Raw genomic sequence first — 22,615 nt, 5'->3', positions numbered from 1 at the left:
AAACTTTCTGACAGCATTAATTAATAGCCACTACACCTAGGATTGGCAAATTTCTACCTGTGTACGATAAGTAGCACTAAATCAATCATCACACCAAACAGCTCAAGTGTGAAGTGAATTCAAGCTTCTAATCACACAGATATAACAGGAACAAAAGATTGAAAACTGGGAAATTGCATTTCATGATTTTATTATATTATATAGTTTCAGAAACTATTATAATGAGAAGATTCCAGAGAATAGAAAAGGCAGCTGTGTGATGTTAGGATCACATTTACACCAACTCAGATTTCGCTGCAGACAATGTCCACCTTCAACAGAAACATGCGCGGCTCTGGAGAGTATCACATCTCCAAGAGTTTATCACAGCGAGTGTCAGAACCAAGTAAAAGTGCTTCATAATCAAAGTGTGGGAATAGTGAGACTGTCTCTATGTTCCCATTTCAAATCCAGATCCAGTGTCCTTAGTCTGTTTCTTTAAAAACCCACTGTGACAAGGGATTTATTTGTTATATTCACATTCATTTGTTATAAGTTAATGTGGATCACTGCTGAGCACAGTCCACAGGCTATTGCCAATGGTATATCTTTATTTGTAGTCATTCAAGAGATGAAGACTTTACTGTGCAGCCATGTGACAACTGCAGTGTTGGAGAACGATGTGATCACTGAACGTCATCCCAGAAATACCGATCAGGGTGTGTTTTTAATGAGAAAGTAAACGAAGGAATTAAGCAGCCTTAGCCAAGCCCACACGGTTGTTCCCCACGTCGAAAATGGAATAATATTCCCCAATGAAAACATCTCCCAGAATCCAGAGGCTTCCACCACTAACACCAAATCCACTCATGCAGCTTCTTTGGTTGTTGTCAGTGCTCTGTAAGGAAAACAAGCACAGTTAACACTGGCTCATATCATCATCACCTTTAGTGAGCATTACATTAGTGAAGAGGATTAAATATATTCAATGCATTCCATTAAATCTTTTGAAAATTTAGGTATATTCTAGCACAGTATAGTTGTCCAAAAACATACCTGCAAAGCGTAGGCTTGTGGAGGAAGAGGGAAGTCGACTCCATTGATTGTGAAGACCACATCGGGCATGTTAGACAGATTATTACAGTTTATGGTGTACTGCAAGGAAACAGAGACAGTATTCAGTCATAGTGTCTGTGTAAGGATTCACAAAAACATTTAATGGTGCAATAACATGACTAATTCGTCATTGTTGAACATATCATGAGTTGAAATCTGAATACATAAGCAACCCAAAAGTGAATGATTGAAGAGAAGTTGCAGTCACCAGGATATACTTCATGTCCATTTACCAATATAATGCCAAAACATTTCTAAACATCCGTGTTCATCTCAATCTTACAGCATTAAGAGGATTTTGGAGCAAGTACTTATTCTTCAAACTCCACGCCCTCTTCTGCGCAAATGTTTGTCTGTGAATAAGTAGATTAAAAAATGTAAAGACTTTCCATTTAAATCTTGCTCCAAATCCAAATGCTTTCCCAATAGTTCTGGGGCAGTGTGTACATTCTGCAGTGTCAAGAGTTTCACATCTCCACAGCTTCACATATTATAATTTAACATGGCCCCCATCTGTACTTCAGCCTCTCACATATGGGAAAAAGTAAGGACTGCAGATGCTGGAGTACCAGAATTGAAAAATGTGATGCTGGAAAAACACAGCAGGCCAGGCAGCAAACGAGGAGCAGGAGAATCGACGGTTCGGGCATAAGCCCTTCTTCAGGAATGAAGCTGAGCCAAGCGGGCTGAGATAAAAGGTAGGGAGGTGGGAATTTGGGGGAGGGGCGCTGGGAATACGATAGGTGGAAGGAGGTGAGGGTGAGGGTGATAGGCCGGAGAGGGGGTTGGGGCGGAGAGGTCGGGAAGAAGATTGCAGGTCAAGAGGGCGGTGCTGAATCCGGGGGTTGGGATTGAGATAAGGTGGGGGGAGGGGAAATGAGGAAGCTGAAGAAATCTACATTCATCCCGTGTGGTTGGAGGGTTCCTAGGCAGAAGATGAGGCACTCTTCTTCCAGGTGTCGTGTGGCCAGGGTCTGGCGATGGAGGAGGCCAAGGACCTGCATGTCATTGGCGGAGTGGGAGAGGGAGTTAAAGTGTTCAGCCATGGGGCGGTTGAGTTGGTTGGTGCGGGTGACCCAGAAGAAACTTCTGTCCTAGAATGTGCAGGTTCAAAAATGTAAAGTCTCTTTACCTGAATATTACTGCAAATACTGATGCATTTTGCATAATTTCTGGTGGTGTATGCTGACTATAATGATTATTGTCACATCTTTATTAGAATTAATTTAATAGCATCTTTGTCCCCCACCCAAGCTGCTAGAAACTGATAGGCTTTTGTTGAGCAAATTGTCAATGAGAATTTGCAATATTTTTGCAAATATATTCACCTGCACTTTGTAAAAACTTAAATGTTAGAAATGTATTAAAACATGCCATCTCTACCTGGCCATAGTAACTTGGAATTGCTCCAATGTATTGCTGAATGGTGTTGATGGGTGTGCTGGGACCAACAAGGAGAGAAGTGCCAGTGTCAACAATGGCTGGACAACCTCCACTGCAGGCCACAACCTGCCCGTTGATTGTCACCCTGAGGGAGAGAAATGAATCAAGAGTTAGTTAAAGATCTAAACTAGCTACACAAATCGAACAAGTCTTACAAAGTTCAGTTTTCTGGTTAGCCGAGAAATTCAGGATGCATACAGGAAATGTCGATGCATCTGAAATCAGACAAAGTAACCTAAGTATTTATTTCCTCTTTCCTTTGAATTCAAATATTTCAATATATTTTATTAAACCATTGTTTAATATTCAATAGAGATGTAGGAAATATTAGGTTTCCCATCCCATTGGCATGAAAAAGAGTTGATCTAAAGATACCAGGAGCTGGTTTTCAACCCCTAGTTGAGGATTGTCTGATAGGACAATTATTCATGGGCACAGCTATCATGTAGCTGAAAGTGATTTGTAATGACTCCAACAGTTCCACAAAGTAGAGGCATGCTTTTGAATATGAAACTGTGGTAAGTTCTCCCAACCAAGTCAATGAGTCGATGGAACAGGCCTAAGGTATTGGGTCCCAAGCTGCTTGTGTCCTTGTGTGAACAGGAGTTGAAGAGAATTAGCATAGGATAAGATGATCCACTATCAATAGAGTGGTTACTATTAACAAAAGCATGAATACAGTCAGTTCTGCTATAGTGAATTCGCTTTAACACGATTGAAAAATTTAGACCATTATTTGTCAAATGCAAAAGTTTCCTTATCTGTATTGGCTATAATGCGATTCTATTCCCACTGGTTTATGTTGCGCTGCTATTGCGCAATTCTATTATAATGCAGGATTGCCCAGAACGGAACTATTGCATTAATTCAGAACAGACTGTAAAATTGGAAGAATAAGAATGTAAGTTAGCTTGCTGAGCTTGAAGGTTTGTTTTTAGCTGCTTCGTCACCATACTAAGTAACATCATCAGTGAGAGTCTCTGGTGAAGCGCTTCACTGGATGCTCACTGATGATGTTACTTAGCATGGAGATGAAACATCTGAAAATAAACCTTCTAGCTCAGTGAGCTAACTTACATACTTATGATCAACCTGAGCTACAAATCTTCCCAAAAATCACTATATTTATCAATGTTCTTTGAGAAATGGAAAGACTGCAAATAAGATTTCCGGTATAGTAAGCATGAAACAAATGTTTCTTTGCCTTAATTTTAATAAAGAGTTGGCTCACTAGGAATTTTTCTCAACAAAAGCGGGTCTTTTTCAAGGATCATTTCATTGAAAGTCACTTTCGTAAGTATTCCGCTTCTAGGTGGCAATCACTTACTTGTCGATAAGGATTTGCCAGTCGGCACCACGAGTGACGGGAACCCAGTTAATTTGACCAGTGTAGTGACTTGAATCTACTCCACCAAATACAACTTCACTTCCTGATTGACCATCCTGTCTGTAAGAGAAAAGAGAATGTAAGTAAATATCAGAAGAAAAAATACATCATTAACAGCATCATAAATCTGCTTTTGAAATTTAACATTTGATTCTATTTTCAATATTTAACTAAGTCTTTATGTCTTCAAATTGTCGACAAAAATTCATTGATTGAAATATTGCCATAAATTTTCCAAGAACTTAAAACATCCAATAAGAAGCTATCTGTTCAAATCAATTAATTATGCATTTTAGACGAATTATACAGGATATAATCAGGGCTATGTTAGATTCTATTGTTTTCAATTCTGAATTGGTCAGCTTGCGTCATGCGTGGCATGGTGACTTTGTGGTTAGCACAGCTGCCTCACAGCACTAGGGATCTGGGTTTAATCCCTTGCCCACAGCACTGGAAAGTCATCACCCAACACCCACACTACTCCTACAATCTTCCATGTCAATTCTATTCTCCAAGATTTGGTATCCATGGAATACCACCACCTGCAAGTTTCTCTCCAAACCAAACACCATTCTAACATGGAATGGTGGCGAGGTGGCTCAGTGGTTAGCACTGCTGCCTCACAGTGCCAGGGACCTGAGTTTGATTCCAACCTCGAGCAAATATCTGTGTGGAGTTTACACGTTCCCCATGGGTCTCCTTGTGCTTCAGTTTCCTCCCACAATCCAAGGATGTGCAGGTTAGGTGAATTGGCCATGCTAAATTGCCCTTGGTGTTCAGGCGTGTGTAAGTTAGGTGCATTAGTCAGGGGTAAATATAGGCCAGGGAAATGGGTCTGGATGAGTTACTCTTCAGAGGGTTGGTGTGGACTTGTTGGGCCAAAGGACCTGTTTCCACTCTGTAGGGATTCTATGATTCCTTCACTGTCACACATTAAGATCCTGAAACTCATTTCTAACAACCCCATACTCCACATGGCCAGCTGCGGTTCAAGAAGACAGCTCAACAGCACCTTCTCAATTTTGGCCAAGCCAATCATGTCCATAATCCATGAATTACAAAAATAAACAGTGTGTATCATGCATTCAAGTTCTGCTTTTGGCTTGAACCCAACATTTTGTGGCACAGGCAAGGACCAATTGAAGCAAGCTGACATTTCTTTAGGTGAAAGCAGAAACATGAATCAAGAGAAATAAGGTGCAGCTTATCAGATACTTACCTGGTCAGGTAGACGGAAAACAAAGGCTCATCCACCAGATGCTGAGAGATCATGCTCTCCAATACCGTTGTAGCTCCAGATGCTGCAAGAGACAAAATCCCATCAAATTTAGCATAGGTAAAGAAACTGCCAGGTTCAGTCATGCTTAACCCAAATTCTTGACTGCAGATGGCAATGTTTGAGACCTAGAAAAATCAAATCAAGTCACAAGTCAATGAGTCATCAGTTTTATTTTGAAACATCAACTTAAAATTCAAGAGACCCTCTACTACATCATCATTACTTATCCCTCCAACAATGTGACTGCTGAAATGATAGAACTTATTGTGAGTATTTAATAGAGGTGAAGGTGCCTTGCCAAAAAGCCCCTTTCAGGAATGCCCCCCTGTGCCATTCAAATATATAGCTGGACTAGCCTTGCCCAGGATCAAAGGTCAAAAAAAGTTATCTTCTAATAGTTGCTAGTTGATCAGAGCCTTGCACTTCTATTGATGGCAGTGCCATTGGTGAGATGGAGCTTGCTGCCAGTAAAACACCTTCCAAAGACCAGGATTGTTGCTGGATCCCAAGCCACAAACAAGTGGTGATGGGTGGGATGGTGGGGCATGTAATCAGGGTCACAGAAGCTTGGGAGCAAGGAAAGAGGGCTGGCTCTTAATGGATCCCCAACTTCTCCTGATGCCCAGACCCTCAATCAGTACCAACCAAACATCTTCCTCTGCTCCAGAACCACTAAGCAAGTCCAACAGAGCTTGATATTGTTTTCCCTTCTGCTGGATTAATTGCCCATTCAAGGGCCTTAATGGGTGGCATGATGTCAAGACTGTCCATGGGGCGACGCATAGCATTGGGGTAGAGGCACGATAAATGTAGTGTCCCCACTCACCATTCTCATACTTGTTTTAATGCTCCTACAGATGAGTGCACAAAAGTGCTCAAAATATGCCTGAATCTTAAGGTCTTCCTCTCTTTGACTTTAAACTATAACTTTGGAAAGCAATTACCACCATTATCTAGCTTGAATTATCTGGCAATGGTTATAACTTACTCTGACAGTGTCATATCCCAGTATACCAGTCATACTGCCTGTACCATACTGGATGGATACATCTTGGTTTTTGGAATAGTATGTTGAATACTTGCTTGGGTTGAATCTTTGATGTGTCTCTGAAAAGCAACATCCATTGTATTAAAATATTGAGAAGGTTTTAACATTAAGCCCTACCTTAGATCAAGTACTTGTGGCCAAACCTCTTCACAGTTAAGATCTGAAAGTTGAATTATGTACCCTAGGAGGAGTGGACAGCTGTGTGGCATGGTGGCACAGTGGTTAGCACTGCTGCCTCACAGCGCCAGAGACCCGGGTTCAATTCCCGCCTCAGGCGACTCTCTGTGTGGAGTTTGCACATCCTCCCCGTGTCTGCGTGGGTTTCCTTCGGGTGCTCCGGTTTCCTCCCTCAGTCCAAAAATGTGCAGGTTAAGTGAATTGGCCATGCTAAATTGCTCATAGTGTTAGGTAAGGGGTAGATGTAGGGGTATGGGTGGGTTGCGCTTCGGCGGGGCGGCGTGGACTTGTTGGGCTGAAGGGCCTGTTTCCACACTGTAAGTAATCTAATGTGAATGTGTGCAGTATTATTAAGCATTAATAGCTTCGTTCTTTATGGGTTTCACTCACATTTGCTGTTTTGAAGTCTGCAATGTCTACTAACTTTACCTGTAAGCATCTGACACAGGAATGAGGGCTGTGTATATTGTAATATGTATCTGAAGAGAACTACTTCGCACCACAGAGTCTAAGCAGGATTGAATCTCAGGTCTTTACATATTCCAATTAGAATAAACTAGATTTAAAAAGCAGTCAATATTATAACACAATTGGACATTTATTCATGTCACATTAATCAAAACGATTTGGGGCACCCCCCTTAAGGGTAATCCATTCCAGAATCAGTTTCGACCCAAGCTGCAGGTATGTACTAAAAGTTAAAAATCAGTAAAAAACAGAAATTGTTTGACACTGCTGTTAAATTCGCAGTTGCAATCCATCCTATAATTCTTCCATCTCCATCGAGAGACAAAGAACAACAGCTTCAGCTTTCACCAAGTTCTGAAATTTTCTACCAACCTCAGAAGTAGCCAAATGAGAGTTCCATCCAGCTTGACAGAGCCCATTACACGGGTGTGAATGAGTCCAGAAGTACTGGCCTTTTCCAATATCAGTTATACAGCTGCCTTTATCAATAAGGAAAATCAAAGGGAGAAGCATATTTAACAACAGGCTAACATTTACTTACCACATGGTTGTTGAGAACAATAAATTGATGGTACTCAGAGGTTGGATGAGCCAGTGTCAAAGACTACAGTGAAGCTCTGTGGTGGATTCCCAATGTCGATTGCTCCAAAATATGACAACTGTCAGCAAAAAAGAAGAAGACCACAATATTTCAATGAAAAATATATCAGAATTACACATGTTATTACTCTTATTGTTGTATTTACTGTATCTTGTAATTTTTCTGTATTTTTGATAGTGGTCTAAAGTAGGAAAATGATGGTTTAAAAGCTAACGATTGTGGAAAGGATTGCTGTATGTTTTTTTTAAAAGCAAACTCATTGTAAGTTGTGTTGACACTGCTGCTTTGTTTAAGTGGTAGGTAAAGCTTGTTGTAGATGGGCTGGCAACGGAGGTGGGGGGGGGGCGGTGGGGATGTAACAAAGTTAGAAACGGCCAGCAACTAGTAGCTGATTGGTTTGTGAAGTTGTGACCGGTTGTTTAGGACAAGGGACAAGCATGACAACAAGCAAGTGAGTGGCCCCTAGGCAGCTGAACTGCTTGTGGGTATGAACGATACTGGCAGAAGCCTTTTTAAGGCTACAACGGACAGATGGTACACCTTTCTCTCCAATGTAATGCTTAAAGCCTTAAGAAGGCCAGTTTATTTTCCATCACCAGTGGCTGTGAGCTGTGTCTGTAACTCATAACTAAGAGACTTTGTAGTTAATATACCAACAGATTGTGTCACCCACGAGGAAGAGAAAAGAATCTGGAGATGTGAGATTAAACAAAAGGAAGTTTGGCAAGCAAAAGAATCATCTCAGCAAATTCTGTGTACCCGAGGCCATTGAACCATGTCCCCAGTTTCTCCCTCCTGTACACAGAATTGTATAAGGGGAATGGTAGAGTTACATGTCAACAGTTCATAGCAGTTACCTGCAGTTAGACTCTATTTACTTGTAATAAATAGAAATTCTTGGACCGAAGTTGGTCTTTGTTTTCTGTTAACCTGGTTCTTTCAGAAAGGTAAACAGTGGAATATTGCATAACTTGAACAAGTCTTTAATTTTTGTGATGACTACAAGAATAACAGGACTACCCCTGCGAGACTTGATGCAATCCACTACACTCCTCAGGATATATAAATCTCTCTCTCTCACTTTCCAATCACATGACACAAGAGGAGAAGACTACAAACATAAGTGAGACATTGGACAGAACCTAGTTGAGCCCACAAGGGCCGGTGGGATAATTTGGACTGGGACAGTTTGGGGTGGGACAGAGTGTGGTGATGCAGGGTCCAGGACAATCGAGTGGGAGTACTTGCATCAGATTTCAGGGGTCAGGACTGCTGGTCCCATGAAGGTGGCAATGTGAATGACCCAATGCAAGAATGCTGCTTGCTGGTGGTATTTGTCAATTGGATTCATTCTGATGCCTCTTGACACCAATTAAACTTGAGTCCATCAACCTTTAGCAGCAGCCGAGCGATCAAACAAACCTTACACCGCTCTGCCTCCCAATAGAGCCAAACCTTGTCAACTTTGCCTGCATTGTCTCTTTGGCAGCAGGGTGTGCCTTTCTGACAGGAACTTGGTGCCCTAGCAAGCGCCTCACCAAAAGCGATGCTCTAGTCTTAACTTGTTTCCTCGATTACCCAGAAAACAAAGGACAAAGAAACATAAAAAAGTTTATGGGAATCAGAAACAAAACAAAAATTACTGGGGAAGCTCAGCAGGTCAAGCAGAACCTACGATCAGAAAGCAACGTTAAAGTTTCGGGTCCAGTGACCCTTCCTGTTCTGTTCTATTGAGCTATTCTCATGAAGGGTCACTGGATCAAAATGTTAACTCTGATTTCTCTCCACAGATACTGTCAGACCCACTGAGCTTCTCTAGCAATTTCTGTTTTCATTCCTCCATTACCCCTCCTTTCACCCATTCATGACTCCCATCCTGTCTCATTCACTCATGTCCTGGAAACCAGTACCAATCTTTCAGTGGCTGTGAACAAGGCAAGTGGCTGAGCCTCAGAATATTACCACCAGGATCCACTCCTCACTGTTAAATGCCAGTTAATTTCCAGAGGGAATTTACTTAAATTACATTTGGCCCCTATAAAAATAACAAAATGTCTACTTGTACTCCAAGGAAGAGTGGGGATCCTTCTGCCATCTATATCTGACTTATATGTAAGATGAGGTGCACTACAAACACAGAGAATACTGGAGAAACTTAGCAGGTCTGGCAGCAGCCATGAAGGGAGAAGCAGATGTAAAGTTTTGAGTCTGGTATGACTCCTCTTCAGATGTTGGAAAATGATTTTTTCTCATTCTTTAGAGTCATACAGAAGTAGATCCTTTAGTCCAACTCCCCAATAACAAACAGATGTCCTCACCTAATATAGTCCCACTTGCCAGTATTTGGCTCATATCCCTATAAACCCTTCCTATTTATATACCCATCCAGATGCCTTTTAAATGTTGTCATTACACTAGCCTCCACCACTTCCTCTGGCAGCTCATTCCATACACACACCAGCCTCTGCATGTAAAAGTTTCCCCTTAGGTCCTTTTTAAATCATTCCCCCTCACCGTAAGCCTATGCCCTCTATTTTGAACTCCCTATCCTTGGGATAATACTTTAGCTGTTCACATTATCCCTGCCCCTCATGATTTTATAAACTTCCATAAGGTCACCCCTCAGCCTCTGCCACTTCAGGAAAAGTAGCCCTGCTCAGCATCTCTCCATGGCTTATTTTTGACAAAGGCAGAGGTGGGGCAAGAAGAACACATTATAAAAGAAGAAAAGGTTGTTAAAGATGGTGAAAGAGAAAAAGAGTTGTAAAATGGTTACAGATTAAAATGTGACTTCCTCGGATTCTGTCAAAAATATAAAAACACTATTTTCTAACAGTTTTCAGTTCTGAGAAACATCATAACACACTTGCAATGTCAATCTCTCTTTGTGGAAGCTGCCAGACCTATTGAGTTTCTCTAACAGTCTCTGTATTTGTTTCAGATTTCCCGCAGGATTGAATAACTGCACTACCTTCTGTTTCTATAAACGATATCCAAACAGTAAATGTAATATTTCGGATCATTGGAGCCTTTTGGTCGTTGGTTCTATTAGAATTACATACGATAGTTTGTCTCTAATCGGGGTTAATAATGCTTCCAGCTTTGTCAAACTCTCCCTCAGCAGCACAAGCAATCCTAGGAAAGAGTTTACAGAAATATTGATCCAGTAACTGTCAGGCAAACTGCTGCTAATCCATGGGTCCCCTAGAAGTCACCATCAATATTGAATCAAAAGTCCCGACTTCACATCATAAGGATTCAATGATGTGGTCAGCAGTCCAGTAGATCTTTCTTCCATTTGGAGATGCTATTACACTCGCATGAATTTTTTATTACCACCACCATATAACCCATGTTTCAAGTTCGATGAACAATATACCAGCACAGCCCACTTGGGGCATCAAAAGCGATGATAGAAGAGAGCAAGGAGACTAAATTAAAATGGAAATGGAGGGCATTAAAACCACCCCACAGAAGGGTCCAGTAGTTTCTGTCAAGTGATTAAGTTGGAGAAGCCAAACATCATCCATTGACACTTATTGTTTAAGATATTGCACATCAAAGATCTACAACATATTGTCTAACTTATACAGCTTATCTATAACTGAATTATTACTAACAGCTATTTCTGAGAGTAGAAATTATAGGTGGAAGTTGCAATAAATGTAAGGAAGAAATGAGTTAGTACATTTTAACAAGAAGAGCCACTTGTTACTTGGAGGTGGAGATCTGGATGGGTTAGAGGAACAAAGGGATCTTGGAGTACAAAAACACCAACTAAGTTGGGGTAGCAGGTTAGCATGCCTGATATAAAGTAAATGAAGCACTAACCTTGATTTTCAGAGAGGTGAAATTGAGAATTAGGAAAGTTTTGCTAAATCTGTATCGAACATTGGTTAGCCTACAGTAGTATTGAATGTAGTTCTGATTATCCCGTTATACAAAGGATTTGGAGGCATTGGAGATGGTGCAGAGATGACCTGAAAGGATATTAGCAAAAATGTATGAGCATACATATCGGGGAAGATTGACATTTGGATTCACTTTACTCTGGTAAAGGACTGAAGAGTGATCTAATAGAGGCTTTGATATTCTGCAATGTTTTTTGTTAAAGTGAAAATACTCATTTTGCAAAAGGAACCATTACTAAAGACCGTCACCTAAAGGTCATTAACGAAAAATTCAAGAAAAAATTCAGAAACAAACAGAATAAATTCTTCAGATGAAGAGTCATACTCGACTTGAGGCATTAACTCTATTTCTGTCTCCACATTTGCTGCCTGACCTACTGAATTTCTCCAGCACTCTCTGCATTTGTTTCAGACTTCCAGCATCAGCAGTATTTTGCTTTAATCTGAGAAAATTCAGAAGGCATTTCTTTACCCAGGGACGGTGAGAGTGTGGAATGCAATAACACAGCCAGTGATGTCCACGTGGAAAGGGAATAAATAATCAAAACTGCAGATTTAGATGAAGAGGGATGTTTGAAAATTGACAAATGGCTTGCATCCAGCTAGTTAATCACTGGTTCTGATGAATCCAGGGATTGGGAGAATATGGGTCCTTCAAATTTTAAGCAGGGATCATATGGGTGGCACGGTGGCACAGTGGTTAGCACTGCTGCCTCACAGCGCCAGAGACCTGGGTTCAATTCCTGCCTCAGGCGACTGACTGTGTGGAGTTTGCACATTCTCCCCGTGTCTGTGTGGGTTTCCTCTGGGTGCTCCGGTTTCCTCCCACAGTCCAAAGATGTGCAGGTCAGGTGAATTGGCCATGCTAAATTGCCCGTAGTGTTAGGTAAGGGGTAAATGTAGGGGTATGGGTGGGTTGCACTTCGGCGGGGCGGTGTGGACTTGTTGGGCCGAAGGGCCTGTTTCCACACTGTAAGTAATCTAATCTAAAAAAAAATATGGATGTTTCATCAGGAAGTCTTTCAGCAACCCTTTCTCCTAGAGAACATCACGCGCAGATTTGCCCTTAATCAAAGGCACTCTGCCAAGAAAAGAACAGAAGTTACACATTTTGTTATGTTTTATTCTTCCTCGCTGTCAGGTTTTTCGTTCTCTCTCTCGTCGTGTGACAATTTCCTACCTGATCACACACTGTGAGAGCTGAATACAAGCGAGGGCAACAAGTAGCCACTTCATGTTGCCAAATGGGTTGGTTCAGAGACTTGTTAGAATCTAAAGTGATGTGTATGAGCAGCGACATTTATACTCAATGTAATATTCATTATCATGAGGACTCAAGACAAAATTGTTTAAAATAAATTTTAATGTGTTCAAGATTAGTTTATCTCAAACCCAATCTCTTTTAGTAAGGACACTTTTGACTTAAGTGGCACACAGTTGAGAACATTTGAGTTAAAATGAAACATATTCATTGTTGTAACATTAAACGTTACCCTTATGACCAATAAAGCTATCATAAATACATTTACAAATCAGACCGATAAGCAGTCTTATGAAAGGCACAAAATAGCAATGTGGCATATGCATCAGAAGATAACTGTTTCACTGCTGGGTATAGCATTTAACTCTGTAGCTGCTACAGAGTCTAAAACTGAATTTCTGTGGAATGCTAAAACTTTAACAACAGTAAAATCGAAGAACTACTGACTTAGCAAATTCATCTAATGGCAAAAAGATGATTTTTGCATTTGAAACACGTGAAAACTGCCAAGGGTAGATGTTAGTCTATTGACAGATATTTCCTTTAGATTCGTGATATTCTGTTTTCAAAAGCTCAAATTGAGAACTCGATTACATCATCTCGGCATACACACGAGTGTAGCCATACACACGAGTGTAGCCATACACACGAGTGTAGCATTGATGGATTGCTGCGATACAAGAGCAGTCTTTCAGATGCTAGATTAAACTATTGAGATTCTTTCTGCCTGTTCAGCTGAACTCTACCAAAGAAGAGCAGAGATTCTCCAAGTGTCTGATCCAACATGCACCTCTTCAATCTGCAGTGAATATCATGAGGTCACCATCTGGACATCATCGAAGACAAGGGAGCAAATTATTACAGATGCTGGAATGTGTACTGAAAACAAAAAAATGCTGGAGATCACAGCAGGTCAGGGAGCAAGCTTCTCATCTCTGATGAAGAGTCATCAAGACTCAAATCATTAGCTTGCTTTCTGTCCACGGTTGCTGCCTGATATGCCGTGATCTCCAGCAGTTTTCAATTCATGACAGAATATGGGTTCCCTGATTGGGCCTGTTAATTTGCTCCAATCATGGAGCCCTGGCCAACATAAGCAGGTTGAGTATCAGAGATGCTGCCACTCTGGTGCCTGACTCTGTATGAGACAGTAGTAAAGTCAAGGACTGTTCATGTGTAAATAAAGGGTGACTTGGTAACAGGATATTGGCCTCTGTAGAGTCTTCTCACAGGCACAGCTACCAAAAGAGATGAAGTGGTTCTCACAGGCCCACTATTTCACAAGTTGTAATCAATGTATAACTGACCAATTGAATGGCCATGATATGGGCTCTTGTGGCATGGTGACAATGTCCCCACCTCTGAGTCAGGAGACTTGGGTTCAAGTCCCACCTGCTCTAGACGTGTATAATAATTAGGATTAGGAAATATTAAGATTAGGAAAAATTAAGAATCACCATGATGGGCTCTAGTGACAGAGTTCCTACCTCTGCACCAGGACGCCTGAGTTCACATCCCACCTGCTGCAGCAGTGTTTAATAATATCTCTGAACGGGTTGATTAGAAAATATCTTGAATCACCATGATAGTTAGTTTCCTCAACTCTGAATGCGAGGTAGGATGAAAGAAACTCACATGAAGTTTCATCAAAAGCAAATATAGTATTTACTACAAACAAACTCATCCTTTAACAAATGATAAAATGGATTTTTAAGCACTAAGTTTTTTTTTATTCAGGCATAGGCTGAAGGCATTGCTGGCTGAGCCAGCCTTTATTACCCATCCCTAATTTCCCAGAGGGTAGTTAAGAGCCAACCACATCGCAATGGGTCTGGAATCACATGTAGGCTAGACCAGAAAAGGATGGCAGTTTTCTTCCCTAAAGGACATTAGTGAACCAGATGGGTTTTTCCAACGTTCAACAATAGATTCATGTTCATCATTCAACTCTTAATTTCAGCTTCATTGTTTATTGAATTCAAATTCCACCATTTACAGTGGTGGGATTTTAATCCAGGCCCCCAGAACATCATCTGGATCTCTGGATTAACAGCCCAGCAATAATGTAACTAAGCCATCACCTCCCCGTACCAACATAAACTTTATCCCCTTTAAAACCAAACACAAACATATTCATTCACATGACAGACAGATAAGAGGGACACCTCTGAAATAACATGAATTAAAAACTTAAGCAAAAAGCAACGAGTTCTGTGGGTCAAGAGTTCAAACTGCAAGGGTGGAATGACTTTCTCATAGCCCTTTTGATTTTTGGCAATGATATCATATTGATAATGACCAAGTGACAGATGATCCTCTTTTCAGTAACTGGTCAGTTGGACATAGCTGTTTGCTTGATTAAAAGGTTTTTCCTATCAGTGATTTTTTTTCGTTTTTACTTACAGAGTAACAGCGAAAAATGTGTCTTCACAGGCAGGCTTTCAGCAGGTTTGAGGTCAACTGCCCCTTCTCACGCTTGTAGCAATCTGCAACACAAAAATCCAAAAGCTGTTGCAAGGCAGCTTTTCAATCCAGAAGCACCAGTTTGTCTCACAAAAGTAGCAGAAGTTACATCATCTTATATGACCAGCTTTTGACTTGCAAGTTTCGAAGAAAAAGTAGCTAGTGCATTCTCTGCAACGATGCAGTATTTAAACTTTCATTTTACCCAGTTTGCATTCAAAGAATATATGAAGTTTTTTTCTCCATTATTCATCTCCTGTTTATGGGGCTTTTTACAGTGTAAATTGGCTGCTCCTACAACACAATCATGTTCCACTTAAATTGTAACTGATTTCAATCATAGAGATTTCAGCATGTTCCTGCTTGTGTATTGGAGAAAGAAAAAGGTCAAGATTTCCATGGCAACTTTGTATTCAAGGTCTCTGTCATAGCTCGGTAGGTATGTTCACCGGGTAACATCAAGGTGAGACTCTGCTATGAACAGCCACCTACTTTCAAGCTTAAAGCTCAAGTCAAGAGTGGGCACTTAGATGGAGTCAGCAGGAGACAGCTACAGTCCCATCTCCAGCAATGTTTCTCTCTTGACAGGTGCTGAGTTTCTCCAACATGTGTTGCTTTTATTCTAACTGGTCATGCCTACTTTAGCGAGCACTACCCCGATAAGTGTGAGCAGACTACAAATACACTGTGAGGCCTACACAACGAAAGCAGAATATTTTATCTCAGCCTTGCATTATAGATGTTAGACTGACTTTAGGGAGTAAATTATTCCATCACAGCTATAGCTATTGTATCATCTTCTGTCACCTAAAATGACCCCATTGTCATGTATATTCACCACTTGTGTTAAAAACAGCCTTCTGATCTGCTTCTTTTCCAGTTTGCAATCCTCTATTCTTACTTGCCCACTAGCCAGAGGAAACAATCATTTGCTATGCAACTTCTCAAGTCCCTTACAAAATGTTGAAACCTTTCATCTTTCTTTTGTTATTAGTACCAGCAGGATTTTCAGATGGCAGAATGTCCAGCCCCACCAATGGGAGTGAGGGGGTGGGAACACAACATCACCCATCACAGCAGCCCCTCCCCGATTACCGCTCTGTGGAACCTCAAATGGCTGGAGGTGCAAATTTATGCCGTTTGCCAATTGGCCAATTGGATTCCCAGCAGGGCCTCTAAGACAGTGGCTGACGTGAGTACTAAAAGTATTCATACCAGCCTGAGACATAGACCCCACTGGACCAAGTTAGTCCAGAGGTCTCTCAGTGAATGCAGAATGGGATGCTCCATAAAATTGCAATCAGACCAGGGGTTGGACAGATATCTGATAGGAAAGTCATCTGGGAATTCAAAAAGCTGGAGCAACCAATTCCACACCATGTTCAGCCTTGCAAACCTGTAGGCAGGAGCCTGCAAAATGTTGCACTACATCTTCTCATCACTGATTCAAAATATTAAATTTTTTTATTTTTCTTTTGCTATTAGTTATCAATATTTCACTGGTTGAGAATTGTACTTTCGTCATGTCTCCAAATATTTCTCCATAATGAAATTCTCAAAACTTTATTCCAACTGTTGTCTAATTGATATTCTAGTTTATTGTGTCCCTGCCTTTGGATTCAATGTCTCCATATTTATAACACTCAGAACCACATCCCACCAACATCCTAACCGCCCCCACCCCAAACCCATTACAGAATTTCAACTTGTGAAACAAACGGAGAAATTGCTGGGAAAATTCAGAACAGTCCAAAAGAAGGGTCACTGGACCCAAAACATTAACTCTGCTTTCTCTCCAGTGATGCTGCTAGACCTACTGAGTTTTCTCAGCAATTTCTGTTTTTATATCTGATTTCCAGCATCCAAAGTTCTTTGATTCTTTTGATTTCCACTTGCGAGCTTGGTTCCAAAAATCTGGTTATCTAAATATCTTCAGTTCCTCTACTCAGCTGAGAATTCCCAATTAAAATTATATCTCTTGTCTCTTTCTTTTCTCACATTGTAATACTTCACATTAATCTATATATCCCTTGTCTGGTTCATGCTGTGATCTCAAACCAGGATGCTCAATAAGATATTTGGTTCTTAAGACTCCTGTTTCTTATGGTTTGCCCCTTAGTTTAGCATTATTTTTTGCAAATTTTGATCACCTTTCTACACCAATTCAATTAAATTCAACCATATTAAAAATCCAATTAAGCTAATTAAGGCTTTTGGAAATGGCTACCAGATGCCTGTTCCTATCCCTGACCCACAAGGTAAAACCCACCCTGGAGGGGTGTCATTACACATACAAAGAGGAGGTTTCATTGTCTCAGCTCTAGTAACATTGTGGTAATGTTCCTACCTGTCAGCCAGTAGGACCAGGTTTTAATCTTACCTGTCGCAGACATGTATCATAACAAGTGGACTAAAAATATCTTAAAGCTAACAAATTAATTACTTTAAACTGTGATTATTAGATTCAAGGATATTCAGGCCCCTGATCAAAAATATGTTTACCAAGTACGGAGGCTCAAATAATGGATGTGTTATCAGTCCTCAAATTGTAATAATTAATAAATACACTTTATTGACTTTATTTGATCAGCTGTATGAACATGAAGTATGAACTTTCTCATTCGCAAATATGTTTTTTTTAATGCTTAAACATTTGCGACACCAGTGAATTAAGACAACAATGGAAACAAAGCTGGTTCTAGCAATAATGATAACAATGCAATTATTTTTCTTGTTTCTATATAATTTTCAATCATATTATAGAAGTTTACATGAAAAGTTAGTTACATAGTAGCTTCAATGTTCTTAGTACATCACAAAATGCTTCACAGTCATTAATGTCTATATTGTACTGGATTAGTGGTGCTGAAAGAGCACAGCAGTTCAGGCAGCATCCAACGAGCAGCGAAATCGACGTTTCGGGGAAAAGCCCTTCATCTTCCTGATGAAGGGCTTTTGCCCGAAACATCGATTTTGCTGCTCGTTGGATGCTGCCTGAACTGCTGTGCTCTTCCAGCACCATTAATCCAGTATTTGGTTTCCAGCATCTGCAGTTATTGTTTTTACCTCGTTGATTTTAACCCTACTGCGAATCCTCTTGCAAGGATGCCTGCCTTGAAGAAGTTTTCCTCCTCTCGCTACAAGAATCTCAGGGAGTCCCTCTCCCACTGCAACTCCCAGGTCATTTCCTCTGCTCTGAAGCTCTTCAACCATGTTGTGAAACATTCCTGATGAAGGGCTTTTGCCCGAAACGTCGATTTCGCTGCTCGTTGGATGCTGCCTGAACTGCTGTGCTCTTCCAGCACCACTAATCCAGTATTTGGTTTCCAGCATCTGCAGTTATTGTTTTTACCAATGTCTGTATTGTATTGACTGTTGACATATATTCACAGGGAAAGCCTCAGATGTCTGGAAAATAGCTAATTCTATTGTTTAAAAGGGTAACAAGGATAATCCAGGAAACCATAAGCAAGTGAGCCTTACATCAGTGGTAGAGAAGTTATTGCAGAAGGTTCTTAGGGGCAGGATTTATTTGCATTTGGAGAATAATGGGCTTATTAGGGATAGTCAGCATTGTTTCATACAGGGGATGTCTTGTCTCACAAACTTGACTGAGTTTTTTGAGGATGTGATGAAGATGATTGATGAAACTAGAGTGGTGGATGCTGTCTGCATGGACTTTACTAAAGTTTTTAACAAGGAGCCTCATGGTGGGTCCAGAAGATTAAGTAACCTGGGATCTATGGTGTGTTGGCAAGGTGGATAAAAATTGGCTTGGCCATAGGAGACAGAAGGTAGTTGTGGAGGGTTGTTTTTCTAACTGGAGGAATGGTGTTCTGCAAGGATCGTTGCTGGGAGCTGTTGTTTCTATTATATAAAAATGATTTGGGTGAAAATGTGAATGGTCTGATTAGTAAACATGCAAACAGTATGAAAGTTGCAGGATTGCAAATAACGAGAAAGGTTATCAAAGGATACAACTGGATAGAGATCAGTTGCAAATTTGGGCAGATAAATCGCAGATGAAATTTACTCTGGACAGGTCTGAGGTGATATATTTTGAGAGGTCAAATACAAGAAGAAAGTATACAATAAATGGCAGGACCATGAGGAGAATTGATATACAGAGGGATCTTGGGGTGCAAGTCCACAGCTTCCTGAAAGTAACAATTCAAGTGGATAAGTTGGTAAAGAAGCCATACACATGCTTGCCTTCAACAGTTGGGGCATTGAGATTAAAGGTCGTCAAGTCATGTTGCAGATGCATAAGACTTAAGTGAGGCTACATTTGGAACATTTTGCATACTTCTGCTCGCCACACCATAGGAATGATGTGAAGACTTCGGAGTGGTGCAGAAGAGGTTTAGCAGGATGCTGCCAGGATCAGTGTGTATTAGCTGTAAGGAGAAGTTGGACAAACTGAAACTGTTTTTGCTAGAGTGCCCGAGACTAAGGAGTGACCTGTCTGAAGGATATAAAATTATGAGAGGTGTAAGATCTACACCCGAGTCCCACAAGTGAATACAAAGATGTACAGTCTTTTCCTCATGAAGTTTCATTGATCTCTCCATACCAGAGAGTTGAGATTTTATCTCCATAAAATCAGAAGAAAGTGAAATGCTTTTTCTTCTTTCTGTGAACATTTTTTGAATATCTCCAGCAGTTTTGTTGCCTCATGTTTGACTAACCCCCATGGGCTGTGATCAGTGTGAGGTCACTTCATGCTTGTATATATGTAAGTGCAGGTCCAGGAGTGTCTATGATGTGGAGCAACGACAACATCTAGGTGGGTCAATGATATTTGCACTATTGATCCGGTGGAAGATATTGGTGAACCATTTTCTGTTGAAAATTTTACATTCCTAGATGATGTATGGTTTCCTAAGCCTGTTTATACATATCTTACTGAATTTTCAGGGCTGGTATGCTGGCAATTGCTCACCTGTCAATCTTAGCAAATAATGAATTGTCACCAATTTTCTGAGGAAGGAAGACTTTTGAATCTTTGGCAAACACTTTGGATAATTGATGCTTTCCACGAGACTGAGAATGTGAAACATGAGTTCACCACTCTTTGTCTCGTCATATACATCATCAGATTCTGGTTTTACAAAGTGCAACTTACTTAAAAGAAGCTGTTGCTAGGCTAGTTTCTTGTTAACCAACAGCGTCCTGGTGCCAACTTGTTTCACAAAAGTATCAAGTACAGCTTCGACCATTAGTGTCATGCTGCACACAACAGAGACACACAGGGGAATATCAGGCAGTAATGGCATAGACTCTCACTACATTATCGTGAAACATTGAGGAGTCCAGTTCAATTCCATCACTGCCATGGCTGGAGCAAGTGAGTTCTTGACTGCCTTCATGGAAAGGGTGGAAGTCACCAATGGAGATCCAAGTCCAGCAAAACATACATCACTGCTGTATATGTGCTCAGTTCTTTATGCCTTTGTTTTAGTCTTGGGAACACTGAATGCTGTTACCAACCTTTTCATCTTATCCCTTCACTGGTAAAAATCCAGGTCCCAACATCTCTCCTGAAACTTTACCTCATCATCAAGGCCAGTTACACCACTACCATCCTTAAACAACCCCTTCACCCAGACTGTACACTCCCTGATCCTGACCTATTAGCTTCCACATAAACCTGTTGAATTATGACCTAGAATTGTGTGATTTTTAACTTTGTCCACCCCAATCCAACACCGGCACCTCCAAATCATGATCCTGACCTAACAGCAACCCCATTCTCAGACCCAACTCTCCACAATGGCTATGACTATGCTCTCCTAGGCAAATACCACCAGTCACATCCCTGCACTTGAGCTCCGTACAGCATAGACCATGCTCTGGATGCTCTGTGACACCTTTTATCTATTCATGGTCCTAAAGAGCCTGGAAAGCCACTGCTGAGAGGTCCCTGGATATTGAGAGCCCCATTGCTGGACAGAGTGCTGAGTTTGCCTCATTAAGGCTCACTTGCCTGAGGTGGGGAGACCCTCAGATTAATCTCCCCACTCAATTCCCTCTCTCTAATGAAGAAGGACACTTTTACATTTGCATGGGTCCTTGTGGGAGAGTATTAGTACTTCTATCTCTTGGTCAAAAGGCACAGGTTCTAGAACCTCCTCTAGAGGAGTGTCATACCGTGTCTGAACAGGTTCCTATAAAAATATCGATAACAACGCATTGGCACAATGTAAGAGACTCATTAGTGAATTGTTTTAGGTGGCCAATGGAGTTTACTGTCCAGCAGAAACATGTTGAGTATGAAAAGAATTACCAACATTCATTAGCAAAGTGATTTCACTGGTTATTGGGTGGCCATTCACTAGAATGGACAACTACATCGATCTCGTGAGATGCGTTAAGTCTCCCAATTATCTTTAAGTAGCTTCTAAAGCTAATGCTCATCCAGTTAAAATATCAATTTGTTTACATACTTCCAAACCTTCTATGTTCTTGCTGTGACCTCAGCTTGTTTGTTATAGATCACTTGGTGAAAGCAGAATACAAAAGTATCCCCTAAGCTTGAAACCATGACAATGGAGCATTAAGGACCACTCACTCTGATGAAGAATCATCACACTTGAAACATTAACTCCACTCTCTTCCCACAGATGCTGCCAGGCCTGCTGATTTTCTCCAGCATTCTTTGATTTCATTTTAAATAGAACCCCTCGCAGGTGAATGTAAGTGTTTTTGTTGCATAATTTCAAAGAAGTTCAGAGTTTTTTTTTGTCCACTATTTATCCCTCAACCAACATCCGAAAAATATAGATTATCACATTTCTGTTTGTGGGAACTTATTAATGCAAATGGTTGTTGCATTGCTTACAACAGGGACTACACTTTGCGAGGTACTTAATTGACTCTAAAACAGTTTTTGGGGTAGGAGGTGCCATTTAAATACAGATCTTCTTTGTTAGATCTTTGTTAGACTCATAATTCCAGATTCTTTGTCTTTAAATGAATTTAAACTCTACCATGGTGGTATTTGAACCAAGCTACTGAGAACATCAGCTGGGTTTCTGGATTAATAGGCCATCTCCTCCCCTTCATTAAGCATACACACCTACATATTAAGAATAAGCTGTCATCTGTGACCTTTACTGTTGTAACAGCTCAGTTTTCTATAATCAAAATACTTTGCAAGTGCTGGATAAGTACATTTGATCAATGTACAAGTTCAAACCATAAGAACTAAATATTATCTTGTTTTACAAATATATATATAGCCGTACTATCAGTCCTGAGGTCTTACTCAATAAGCTTGAAACTCAAGAATGTTGGTTATCAAAATATCAGGTGATAATTATTAAGTAAGGTGTAAACTCTTAATGTGCCTTTCACAAGGACTTAGTTATGGTGATAATAAAACATGACATAACAACATTGATTATTTGTCTTTTTGGACAATGGAATGGGTTGATGCAGAACAGTATAAAAACACCAAGCGCACTCACAAGTCTCACCAAG

The 22,615-nt window shown here is 40.6% G+C and overlaps 1 pseudogene; it reads right to left on the bottom strand.

The window, feature by feature from the left end:
* Positions 1-630: 630 nt before the first annotated feature.
* On the bottom strand, positions 631-12,645 carry LOC140467407 (pepsin A-like; annotated as a pseudogene).
* Positions 12,646-22,615: the final 9,970 nt, after the last annotated feature.

This window comes from Chiloscyllium punctatum, chromosome 45, assembly GCF_047496795.1.
Source record: "Chiloscyllium punctatum isolate Juve2018m chromosome 45, sChiPun1.3, whole genome shotgun sequence".
NCBI lineage: Eukaryota > Metazoa > Chordata > Chondrichthyes > Orectolobiformes > Hemiscylliidae > Chiloscyllium > Chiloscyllium punctatum.
This window is presented reverse-complemented; position numbering and strand designations above follow the sequence as displayed.